Consider the following 13,464-nt stretch of genomic DNA (forward strand, 5'->3'; position numbering starts at 1 on the left):
ATTGAGTATGAGAAGGAATGCGTTTTATTTTGTATTTCTCTTTTGGGGATTTATTTATTTATTTTGCTGATTTTCAGGTGAGAAAAGGTATAGAAATCAGTTGCTTTTTTAAAGTGAAAAGGGGATTGGTTTTTTTCCTTGCACCCCCACTAAGGATCTCATTTGCCACAATATTTTAGGATACTCCAACTCATGGTTGCAATTAGCCTTGCTAATTTCTGTGTTACCGTAATTTTTATTCTAATCCACTTTTCTTGGCCAAGGTTTATGAGCTTTTTTCTTTTTGCAAAATCTCCCCCCAAACACTAAGTTTTTGAGGTTTTTGGGGGAAATTCACCCAAAAATATACACTTCCAATATGGGCTGCCACGCACCCGGAGTTTCCCGGAGATTTTAACCGATTTCTGAAAAATCCGCCTGGATGTTGTTTTCGGAGAACGAATCCGGGATATGTCCGGAAAGTTCTGGGCACATGGCAGCCCTATTTTTAATAGACTAGCATGGGGTTTAATTGTGATTGTAGCAATATTACGAGTCTCATAGAACTTTGTAAAGGCTAAACTAAAAAAAAGTAGGAGATAATGACTTTACAGGGTCATTCCTAAAACGATCAGTACAAATGCTGAAAGGGACTGCTAGAGCATTTAAGTTCCCTGCAAAAGACCAGATACATGCTCTGAGAAGAAAAGAATATCTATTGCCCCCCCTTTTTTTACATGAATGTTTCAAAAGGACTTTACCTTTAGTTTTGTTTTCTAAAATGTGGGCAAAAACAAATGTGTGGGAGGAGAAGGGAAAAGATAGATATGTTAAGACACTGGTAATCCATTTATCCTTTTTGATGTTAACCAGTGGGTATAGTAATACCGGTAAAGAAATATCAGTTTGGGCCAAAACTTGCGCTCTCCTCCATAATCTCACAACTGAAATCAGTAACTGTAAGAAGCTCAATAGACAAAACTATGGGTGCAACAAGAATGAAAGGAAATCCATCAGACTGGCTGAGAAAGCAAGACTCCGGTAAGGAGGAAGCAGCTGTGGAATTGCAGATGTGCACGGAGAATTACTTATCAGCCCAATCAAGGAACTGCAATGATCTTTCAAGTCCCAGCTACATGACAAATTGCCTTTAAAGTACCAGCTGCTCTCTCAAAGACACTGCTTGTGAGTTAAGTCCCACAATAGGAAGGAGGGGAGGAAGGAGGGCAGCGCACAAGGTCAATGGCGCCCTTAAACAGTAATCCTGAAGACACTTCCTCTTCAGCCTCCCGGTTGTGAGCCGTACAAAACAACTACTTTTACAAAATAGCATTTCTAAAGACGGAAATCATCCAGTCTCAGCAGAAGCAAGAGCCATCTCAGCAGAAACTTAGCATGGCTGGAAGCAAAGTTTCCTAGGCATTGCCAGTATTAAAACGATTGCCGTTGTTATGTGTCTCGTTATGGATCATGGCAATCTGTACAGTGCGTACGAACCCATGACACAAAGGGGCACCATTTCAAATTCCCACAACAGTGGTGGTAGCAGAGGGGAAGGTTTGTTTAAGGACTCGCTCTTCAGTGTCAAACTGGAAAAATACAGGGGCTTGGGGTCTATGGTAAGTGAACGGAAGGAAGTTTACAGAAGGGAAGTTACCTATTCAGAAACTTCTCCCGGGAGTGTGGGTCAGAGGGCTCTCCTGGACAATGTGGGAAGAAGCACGCTGAGCAGCAGTGCGGAAGGGAAATTTGCCTTCCATAAATCTCTTCCCAATCATTTAATATTACAATCGAAACCGGCCTATTTTAGGAACATTTGGGATTGTCCTTTGTACCCTCTATAACTGCAATTGTTGTGCAGTTATTAACACAGAACTGTCAACACAATAGCCTATTACGATTATGACTATTGGAAAAACAAAGGGATTCAAGGATTCAGCATGAATTCAGTATGCATTCCATCCACTTAATTGTTCATGATAATAGTACGTAGAAACAGTAAAGTTGCGAAGAGATCCAGAGGAATAATCTCATGTGTTCTTAAACTTAGAAGAAACAACCTAAGCAGGCCCAGAACCACATTCTACATTCAGTGTGGCACTGGAGTCAGTCTTGACATGTTACACCTCCCCATCCACACTGTGTTTAATCAGCATACTTGGATTTAGGCCCTGCCAATGAGATTAATCCATTATTTTATATTTTTATTTTGCAGTTGACAGAGCTCGTGAAGAGGAATCTCCATATGTACAAATAGGCTTATTTCATGCCTCAAATTCTGTGAGTGGGTAGGGTTCACTCTCTCACCCCACTGAGTTTAGATACACTCAGGGAGTGGGGTGGGGTGGGGTGAACTGGTTCATAGAAATAGTAGAATTGTTGATTTGGAAGGGACCCTGAGGGTCACCTAGTCCAACCCCCTGCAATGCAGGAATATATTTTTTGCCCAATGTGGGGCTCGAACCCACAACCTTGAGCTCAAGAGTCTATTGCTTTACCAACTGAGCTATCCTAATCATATTCAGCATAGTAAACCTACAACTTTTGTGGGGGTTACATTCCAGGAATCGCATCTAATGCCAAAATCACGTAAAGTCAAAACACATTGGGTTCCATAGTGGGTGCAATTGCCAGCATATTTTTTCCCAGATGCCCGCTCCCTTTTTATTTTTATTTTATTTTGATTTGCCAAGCATGTAAAGCTGGATGTGCATAAATTGTGGGTTTACTGTACTTTATATGCTCCTGGTGAACAGAACAAATAGGGGAGTCAAAGCATGTAGCACTATTAATGACCAAATAGACATTTGTACCTTTCACTTAGGGGTCTGTCCTCAGTGGCAGCAAAAATGACAGATGTCAATAGCAGCACAGGCTTCTTGTTGTAATATTCCATTCCACTTTAAGAGCAGACATGTGACTGGTGCTTGTTAAATGTCCATGTAAAGCTCTGTGTGCTTCTGGAAACTTCCATGTAGAAGTTAGCTCTTTCTCTTTTACCTCAGGACATGGAAGAGATTGAATGTGTTCATCTCTTTGTCCTGATGTTTGAGTAATAAAATGCTTGTTTAAACGTTCATATCAGCCTCTGTTGTGCCACTTCTGCTGTGAAATGGAATCTGAAGGCGTGCCTAGCTTTCTGGAGACTAGGCCCGATTTCTGCTGCTCCAGGGATCGGAACTCGGCCGGCAGTTTTCGGCCGGTGGTGAGTGAGCCAACTGGGGGGGCATGCCAGTTGCTCTGGTCTCCCTGGAAAATTACCAACAACACTTCTACCATAAACAGCTCATCATAGCTCTGCACATGTCCCTCTAGTACAGGACTGGAGAATTTCTCTTCTCCCCCCCCCCCCCACCTGTCAAGGACCACATTCCCACATGGTTAACCTATCAGGACTGCGTGATGGAGCTGTGTGAGGAACCAGGGTAAAGTGGATTGAGTTTGTGAAATGGACAGGGTTTTGAAACTAGGCCAGGGCCACAACTTCCTCACTTCTGCTTTAGAAGGAGTGAAACAGCAAAGTAAAATCCTATTATTTTTGTGTTGCAGAATACCTGTTCACACTTACAAACCTCTCAATGATAATGATAATAATAATAATAATATTTTCTACCCCGCCCATCTGGCTAGGTTTCCCCAGCCACTCTGGGCGGCTACCCACAAAAGATTAAAACAACATTAAAACATCAGTCATTAAAAACTTCCCTAAACAGGGCATCCCAGAAGATCAGGAGATTCCTGTGGTCTTACACTTGGGGGACTGCAAGTTTGTTAACTTTGTAATGACCATGAGATATGCACGCGTATTTGTTAACAATGTTTATCCAGGCCTTTGGAGCATAGCAGCTCTTGCTGAATAGCTCAGTTGGTCGAGCATGAGACTCCTAATCCCAGGGTCATGGATTCGAGTCCCATGTTGGGCATCGCAGGGGGTTGGACTAGATTATTCTTGTGGTCCCTTCCAACTCTACAATTCTATGAGCATTAACCGCTGCAATCTGAATGAGGTTTTGGTTGATTGTTTAAATGTGTTGTGATTAATTGTGTTATTTTATGTTCACTTTCCTTTCAGGAGGAAGCATGGGGGGGGGGGGGGAATAACTACCGGTAAATAAATGCACTTGTTCGCTAACTTAAGCTGCAATCCTATTTATGCTTACTCGAGAACAAGTCCCATAGGAATCAATGGGTGTCACTCCTGAATAGACATGTAAAGGATTGTGCTATCAATTTAATTTGTCATTCCTAAAATTCCTTCATGAAACACGGAAAAGTATTCTAATGTTGCAATAATGCAATAGGGAAATACAAACTCTGGGCTTTGCCCCTCCCTTAGAAAGTGCATTCTGATTTTTTTTAAAAAAAATGTAAGAAAGTGAGCAGTTGGAACATAATTAGCTACATTTACCCTTCCATACATTTTTATTATATAAACAAGCGCTGAACGTTTTGGGCTCCACTTCTTCTCTTTGCTTATATAAAAAAGCCAACTTGTCGCTAAGCAAGTAACCCATTTTAATCTCTATCCATAGTGCCCTATGGCTTCATACAACATGAAGACGATTTGGGGTTTTTTGTTTTTGTTTTGTTTTTAAAGCGGATAAATCCAAACTACTCACACAGAGCTTTATGTTGATTCAACATAAAAGCTGGAATTATGCCAGCTGTGGGCAGAGGTCACCCCTGGCTGAGAAACTTACTATTCTTCCCTTCTCCCTCCCCATCCAACCTTTTGTTAGTGTTTGGATTTGCAAATACTGCTGGACACTGTTGCATGCTTCAGAAATATTTAATTTTATTCTTCTTTGTCTACTGCTGTGAATGACCCTGCCCATCTGTCAAGACTAATCCTGAACATCTGTACTGGGTTGGGTTGCCATATTTCAAGCAGGAAAGCCCCAAAGCACCACCTTTTGGAAATTCCCCCCAGACCTCAATTCCACCTTTGAAGTCCCAGTAATGTCTGGGGAAATCCAGACATATCGCAGCCCTATGTCTACTGGGATGCCTGTCTACAAAACCAATATGTTGTCACATTTAATGGAGTGCCATTTATTTGTTTGTGGTGCAAGTTTTACCCTAGATTATCTGATATTATCTCATGGGCTGCAATCCTATATCCATTTACTTGGGAGTAAGCCCCATTGAACACAATGGTACTTCTTCCTGGGTCGCCATGCTTAAGATTGAGCCGTAGGTGTGTTAAACCTTTCTAGACCATAGCATTTCTCCCTTTTAACTTGGCGGGTTATCTACAAGTTAAAAGGGAGAAATGCTATGGTCCAGAAAGGTTTAACACAAAAAATGAGGTGGAAGAAAGCTACAAAACTTCCCGAAACACAGGCAATAAAAGAGGCACATTTGCAGATAGAGGCACCCTGTCAAGAGTGATAGAACAAAGAACGAAATAAGAGTCTCGTCATTTGATCCAGCACATTCATGAGCTTTGCAGCAAAATACAGATAGAATTCTAAGAGAGGCCTCGTGCCAAGGTCAGTTTCAATACAGCTAAGACCGTGTGCCTGGCAGAATTATTCAAACAAGGCAGAAGTGCATGGAAGAAAGCAAAGGTGGCATCAGGCAACTGTGAAAGTAGACCAGATAGCCACAAATCCAGATGTCAGCTCTCCAGAGGCAAGCACAGCCAGCCTCCTGGCAAACAAGACACCCAGAACTGCATGGATTCTTATCCTAGATAACCTGATTTCTACTGCACTTTTCAAGCAGTGGGAAGCTTTCCAGAAGTTGTCAGGGTGAGAGCATAAATTGCGAGCTTGGGAGAAAGGTACAGCTTGCCAGACAATGCAAGGTTCAGTGGCGACTACAAATAATGGCTAGCTCCATACCAATTACACCAGGATTTATGGGAGGGAAGATAGGCTTCCAGAAATTTTATACTAATTATATAACCCTGACCAGTCAAGTATCTAGAGACACAACTTTGGATAGCAATACCAAATCCACACGCATTTACATGCAGCTCACAATAGATGATGTTCACAATGGAAGTGCTTCATATTTCAAAGGTCATTTATATACTCTGTTCTTATAGGGAGATCAGCAGTGAGCAAGCGAAGTTTGTGTCCAACTTTGCGTGATGAAGGAGGGCTCATGAATCTCCAAAATAATTGTTCTCAAGCAGCCATAGATTTAATTACAGTACATGAAAACATTTCTGACTCATTTTAAAATGGGTTGTGGGTGGGCAGAGAAAACAAGGTGGAGAGCGAAGAATTTTTTTAAAAAAAAAACAACCCACTAAATATTGGTCAATAGTGTAATTTATTTAAGAGGTATTTCTGTGAGGGGCGAGAGAACATTAACAGCAATTGGATTTATTTTATTGTTCCCCAATGAGAAATGAGGCACTTAAACTTCACTTGTGCAATGATCTAATTATGGAGTTTATTTCAGAGTAATATAAAAAGAATGACCCTTTAATTACATACCATACAGCCGACAGCTGGAACAATCAGGGTGCCCAGGTCTGTTTAATACCAATTCGAAAAAGTGAGTGCTATTTCCAGTATATATTCACGCACGCACAGAGAGCAATAAATTCTTGCGCGACCTGAAAATACTACCCCACCATGCACACAAATTAACAAATCTATGCGAAGTAGCATAAGCCTAACACCTAATACCTTCATCACAGAGCGCTATAGTATTCTATCAATGAACAGGATAGCTGCAGAAGTCTGTTCTCATTAAACAGCATGAGCCCAGCTGATAAATCTCATATGCATTGTGAGAAAAAGCCCCATAGCAAATGTCCAAGCTAACAGTGCGCACGTTTCCTTCCTTCATAATAGAACAAAGTTAAAGGCTCAAATGCCTGCTAGCTTCTGGATATAATAAAAGTTAATGGCGCTTTCCTCAGCATTCATAATCTTCCTAAGGTTTAACTGCCTTTCATTGCAGCAAGACGACAACTATCACACGGTGTGTGCATTACAATACTGCAATGTAAATCTGACATAACATATGTTGCCTTCTGAGCATCTTTTGAGTGGTGGGGATTGGTTCTATGTTTTACCCATGAAAAGCAAAACTCCTGTTTCTTTATTTTTTTCAGGCAGCAAAGTTCCTTTATAGAATAAACGAAAGCGAACTAGTTTGTTTAAAAAAACACCCTAAAATTAACTTCTGTACATTGATTAGCTGTCAGATACTGACCAAATGCTTCACACTGTCATTTGAAATCTAATTGTTTTTGGCAATATTTAATATGTGACATGCACTGACCAGAGAACCTTTTTTAGTATGAGATGGATGGCAAGCAACGCTACTTAGGGTTGTTGTTGTTTTTTGGCAATGGTTGACACCTGAAAAAAATCAAAGTAGTAAAGAGACAATTTGAATTTCAAGATAATAAGTTATTACTGAAAATTTTACATTTAAAATTTCACAGGCAAAATCTGGATGCGTCAAAATGAAAATTGTGCAAACTTTCACGCTGTTGCCAATATTCATTTCAGCTCTAAATTTCACTTAATACTACAGCATCAGGATAGTCCTTATTGATTTCGTATCGTGTCTGCTTTTTGCGACACATATGGGCAATCACAATCTTATATTATTGATTCCTACCTTGCTTTTAAGAGTACAGCATTGTGTAAAACAACTTTCTCATTCCACCTCACAACACCTCTGTGAGGTAGGTCATTAATAATTCCATTTTACAGACTAGGAAATGAGACGAAGATAGACGAAGATAGAATAAATTGCCCAAGGCTATCCAGAGAATTCACGACTGGGCAAGGAAAGCAGCAGTCCAATGCTACAAATGGAATTACACTACTTTTTGGTTAAAAGGGGGGGTGGAACATCAATCAAACTGACACAATGGAAGCCTCTCTTTAGTAATTCAAGTACAAATTATGAGCTGCACAAAAGCACTCACTTATTATAGTTATTGGCAACGTTGGGGCCACACTAAAAATTATTTTACACTAAAAAATATTTTATAACCCCTATCTGAGAAAGGTTCTCAAGAGGGTGGTGGCAGTACAGATTCAGGCAGGCATGCTTGGAGGAGACTAAATATCTGCTTCCATTACTGTGTACAGTCGTACCTTGGTTCTCGAATTTAATTCATTCCAGGAGTCCGTTCAACTCCCGAAATGGTTTGAAAGCCAAGGCACGGCTTCTGATTGGCTGCAGAAGCTTACTGCAGCCAATCGGAAGCCGTGGAAGCTGCGTCAGATGTTTGGCTTCCAAAAAATGTTCACAAACCGGAACACTCACTTCCAGGTTTGCGGCGTTCAGGAGCCGATTTGTTTAACAACTAAGGCATTCAACTACCAAGTTACAACTGTAGTTTCAGGCTTGGTCATTGCACCAAAACTTCCTTGGTCACCCTGGCTGATATGTGTTGGGAGACCAGATTGAGGGAGTGCAAATCTGCTTGTTCTTCTTGACCTCTTGGCCATTTTCAATACCATTGTCCATGGTATCCTTGAGGGAGTTTGGCATCGGGGTGGAGGCGGCAGCATTGTGCTTCAGTGGTTCTGCACCTGCCTCCAGGAATGAAAGGCGACGAATTTAATAATTCAATAAACAAGCAAACGTTATACAACCAGGTTAATCAGCCCTACTAGCTGCCTCTGTGGTAAGGTTTTGACAAAGGTTGCCAGGATCTGGCTCCAAATGTACATTTTAAAAAGCAGTAAAACTTCTCCACCTGTCTTTTTTTAAACTCAAGAGTTTATTCACTAGAAAACTCCCAGGCTAAATAACATCAACTGCTTGTGTGTTACTATTTCTAAATGCGTCTTTTACTTGCCTGAGAAGCTGACAGATCTTCACCCTCCATTCAACACTAACTATCCATAAAGATGAATACAGTGGTAAATGCAGCACATTCTCTCCCCCCCCCCCCCGGCCACAGCTGAGACAAACCCATTTTCTCTGCCCATTCCTTTTCATTCCGTTAATTCAGCAAGGTCATTAACCAAGAATCTGACAGAAGATAACTTTCCAAGAGACCTAATAAATGCAATGAAAACTTCTAGCTCGAATAAGCTAAAAGATATACTAAATATATAAATTTCCCATAATGCCTCTGAGGTGGCATCTTTCCAGGACATTGCGGGATATCTAAAATATTAGCTCGGAGCTGTGCTAGTGCAGGACTGGTCCCTGTCAGGGCTCTGGGAACCTCAATAGCTGCTCAAAAATGCAATGTTGCTGTCACCAGGTCCACCACCACACAAAAACCTGCCTCACTTGTACATTCTCCCTTTTCTTGCATCAAAGGAAGGTGTTAAAAACGACCCTCAGTATTTGTGCAAAAAAGATATCTCAACCTGCAGAGAAACTGGCCTCGAGTCATCATGATACAGTCTAGTTCTAGAACCTCTTTTTCTTCTCAGATAATGTCTCCTTCAGAGCAGGTGGCACTGTGGTCTAAACCACTGAGCCTCTTGGACTTGCTGATCTGGTTGGCGGTTCGAATCCCTGCGACAGAGTGAGCTCCCGTTGCTCTGTCCCAGCTCCTGCCAACCTAGCAGTTCGAAAGCATGCCAGTGCAAGTAGATAAATAGGTACCGCTGTGGCGGAAAAGTAAACAGTGTTTCCATGCACTCTGGTTTCTGTCACAGTGCTCTGTTGTGCCAGAAGCGGTTTAGTCATGCTGGCCACATGACCCAGAAAGCTGTCTGTGGACAAACGCTGGCTCCCTCGGCCTGAAAGTGAAATGAACGCCGCAACCCCATAGTCAACTTTGACTGGACTTAACTGTCCAGGCCTTTACCTTCAGAGCTATCCACACCCCAACTCTGCATCTAAGGCTGTGCACACACTCTCATTTACTCTGCAACCAGCATGCCTCCACTGCTGTTTTGGGACGCGGTCTACAAATTATTTAACCACAGTTCACATCTATCCTGTCATTTCTTATGAAATACAACATTTTGATGCATCTTTCCCCAGAACAGCTTTGATCCACACGTGGGGGGGGGGGGAGAGGACAACCTAGTTGTGTTTAAAGCTAATAATGTGTACACGGCCTAAAACCAGGTATTCCCAGACAGGAATTATGAGCTGTAAGAATATTATAATGTGTGAAGTGGCATTAAGCCCCAAATTTCATTTTACATCTGTTCCAGCATCTATTGCTATGCCAAAGCAATAGCTGCAAGCTGGAGTCATCAGACATGCTGCAGCAATGCTCCAGCTTCCCAAAGTGTGAAATTTTGCTAATCACAGTTCTCACCCTAGCTGGCATATTACTTTGTTTAAAAAGCGGGCGGGTGGGGGGGGACACCCTCTCTTCAATTTCACTCTTAAAGGCTGCTGATTAACTCAGCATTTTGTCCCGCTGAGACCGTGAAAGGCAAATGTCTTGTTTTATATTTGTTCTAGCAATCGGGATAATAACAACTTTCCTTGCAGGCCTCAACAATCAAGGAGGCTCTGGAGCCTGTAGGCATGTTGATGAAGCTCATCAATGAGAAAGTCTTCCTGGGATCAGTTCCATCAAAAACAGCAGGATTCATTACACAGCTTGCCCAAATGAGTCTTTCAAAACTTTGGCGGAAGAAGCAGGCATATGCTGGACATTACTAATATCCTTTTACCTGTTCCTAGAAGATTATCCAATAGTTTGCACATTGTATTAACACTGCATCCCTTGGTTGTTGCACTAGGAGGGTAATATCTTTGTTTGCTTTAAGTATCTACATAACTACCACAAAAAATCTGGGAAGATAATTCTAGTGAATTATATGTGAACCGTCTGCTGACCCCCTTCCCCACTGTGGGGACAGATTAGCTGCACGAGTATGGAGAGGAACAAAACTATATGCTGGAATACTGCTGAAAAGCTTAAGAGCAGGAGTCCTCGGTGTTGCATCATTTCTAAAGGCAAAGACTCACTCAAGGGATATATTTAGATTGTTTTCAAGTTCCCCTTGTCTAAGGGAATCTGTATATTCACACATACTAATTTTGGAAAGAGGAAACACTGCTTTATACAGACTAGAAAAATGACAAATAAATCTTAAGTCTCATCTCCACGTAGTCTGTGCCAAACACACCAGGACAAAGTTTATAAGAAACCAAAGTTTCAACAGAAAAATGCAGCCATGAAGCATGCATTTTGGCACCCATGCCCATTGGCAAAAAAGCGAATAGGGCCATATATCAGAATTTGTGTGTGGGAATGAGGGAATCCTGTGGCCCTCCAGAGCGTGTACAGCCTTCGACAGTGAAGGGAGAATACTCCCCCCCCCCCATGAATTGTAGCCCTGTGTGGCCTTAACGTGTATGAATTTGAAGTTGGTGGACATTACTATATCTTATGGATGCATGGTTTAACAATGCACAATGTGAAGAAGTCCTTTCTTTTGTTTCAGCACTCAGCTTTGCTGAATGTCCAGGAGTTCTAGTATTATGAAGGAGAAAAACTTCTATATCTGCTTTCTTAACATGATACACCATTTTATATACCTATATCATGTCCCCTCTTACAATTTTTCTCAACTGAAAAGCCCCCAAGTGTTGTAACCTGCCCCTATATGAGGGTTGCTCCAACCCATGATCATTTTGATTGCCCTTTTCTGAAACTTTTCCAGCTCCGCAAGATTTTACTTACCACTATAGACATCGTAAACTATTCCTCAGAGTATGTGAGCATGTATGATGCTTTGAGATAGAAGCACAATATTCATTTTGTCATGTTTGTATCCTACCCATTCATCCAAGGAACTCAAAAGTGCCTCAGATACAGCCCTGTAAGGTAGGGTGAAAACACTATACATTACGCACTTTGGGCAAAACAAAAACTTTGTATCATACATGTCGCTCAAATGACCTTATATCCTCTGTAAAAAAAGAAGAAGAAAGGAAACAGCATCCAACTTACTTGACTGTTTTTCTTATCTCTTCCGTTTGAAGGGCAGAGTTTCATTTTGGACTTGGCAATGTCTCACTGGAATACTAATGGCCAGAAATCAGCACTTCGTACACCTCTGAGTGACAATATTTTTCCAGCTTTGCCTGTTGTTGCGTTTTGTTCACTTTAATCTCACCCGCTAGCTATTTTAGGCTTATCTCTTTGAAAACACATACACCAGCCCTTTGCATTTTTAAGTCCCAAACTTGCCCTGGTTTGTAGGAAGGGGGCAAGGTTTTCAAGTGAAGCCCATTTCCATTCTCCCTGCAGCATTGTCAAAGGAACAGTTTGTCTAAAATATACTGTGGCTACATTTTTCTCCCATATGCATCAAGTTCTTTCTCCTCCAATAAAACGAAGACTGAGACTTTTCAGAGATTGCTGATCTCGGTTGTACATACAGCAATTCTGACACCTTATGTAGGTGAGCAGCACTATATAACTGCTATGTGAGTTTTATGGACTGTGTTTTGTTTTGTTTCAAAAAAAGGGTCATCCACTATGAACCCACAAATGTTGCCTTTACAAAGTTAGCACCACTATAATGGTCCACAATTTTCTTGATGCCATTTTTTTAAAGTATATGTTTATAAATGTTTTGATTGCTGCATGCTCCCATACTGGAGTGCAAAACTCCTCTGATATTTAAAGTGGTTTAAAAAGAAGAAAAACCACACACACACACACACACACACACACACACACCAAACACACATTTCCCCACCTAGGAATCTCTCACTTACATTGTAGGACATCACACGTGTGTATGTGAGAACGCACACACACAATTAATATGCACTGCCAGGTTTATGCACATATATTTCACAACAAAATACTTCAGTCCTTTTTGTAAGAAAGAAAAAGGTAGAAAGTGCATGGAGAATGGGTATACACCTTGCACACTGTTATAGAAGAAGAGTTTGGATTTGATATCCTGCTTTATCACTACCCTAAGGAGTCTCTAAGCGGCTAACATTCTCCTTTCCCTTCCTCCCCCACAACAAACACTCTGTGAGGTGAGTGAAGCTGAGAGACTTCAAAGAAGTGTAACTAGCCCAAGGTCACCCAACAGCTGCATGTGGAGGAGCGGAGACGCGAACCTGGTTCACCAGATTACGGGATTACCGCTCTTAACCTACAACACACTGGCTCCCAGTAGCTAGAGCATGAGACTCTTAATTTCAGGGGCATGGGTTTGAGCCCCACGTTGGGCAAGATAAATTCCTGCATTGCATGGGGTTGGACTAAAATCAGGGGTCAACAAACTTTTTCAGCAGGAGGACGGTCCACTGTCCCTCAGATCTTGTGGGGGGCCACACTATATTTTGGAAATAATAATGAACGAAATCCTATGCCCCACAAATAACCCAGAGCTGCATTTTACATAAAAGCACACATTCTACTCATGTAAAAACACACTGATCCCTGGACCGTCCATGGGCCAGATTTAGAAGGTGATTGGGCCAGCCCCAGCCCCCAGGCCTTAGTTTGCCTACCAATGGACTAAATGATCCTTGTGGTCCCTTCCAGCTCTACAGTTGTATGACTCTATGATTCTATGACCACCCAATATACTGTAGGTCTCACAT

General features: G+C 41.6%; 1 protein-coding gene across 1 annotated transcript in view; it reads right to left on the minus strand.

Annotated features, from left to right (window-relative positions):
- Nucleotides 1-13,464, minus strand: part of DOCK4 (dedicator of cytokinesis 4) — a 231,248-nt gene that overhangs the window by 152,668 nt on the left and 65,116 nt on the right.

This window comes from Lacerta agilis, chromosome 10 (genome assembly GCF_009819535.1).
Source record: "Lacerta agilis isolate rLacAgi1 chromosome 10, rLacAgi1.pri, whole genome shotgun sequence".
NCBI classification, from domain to species: Eukaryota; Metazoa; Chordata; class Lepidosauria; order Squamata; family Lacertidae; genus Lacerta; species Lacerta agilis.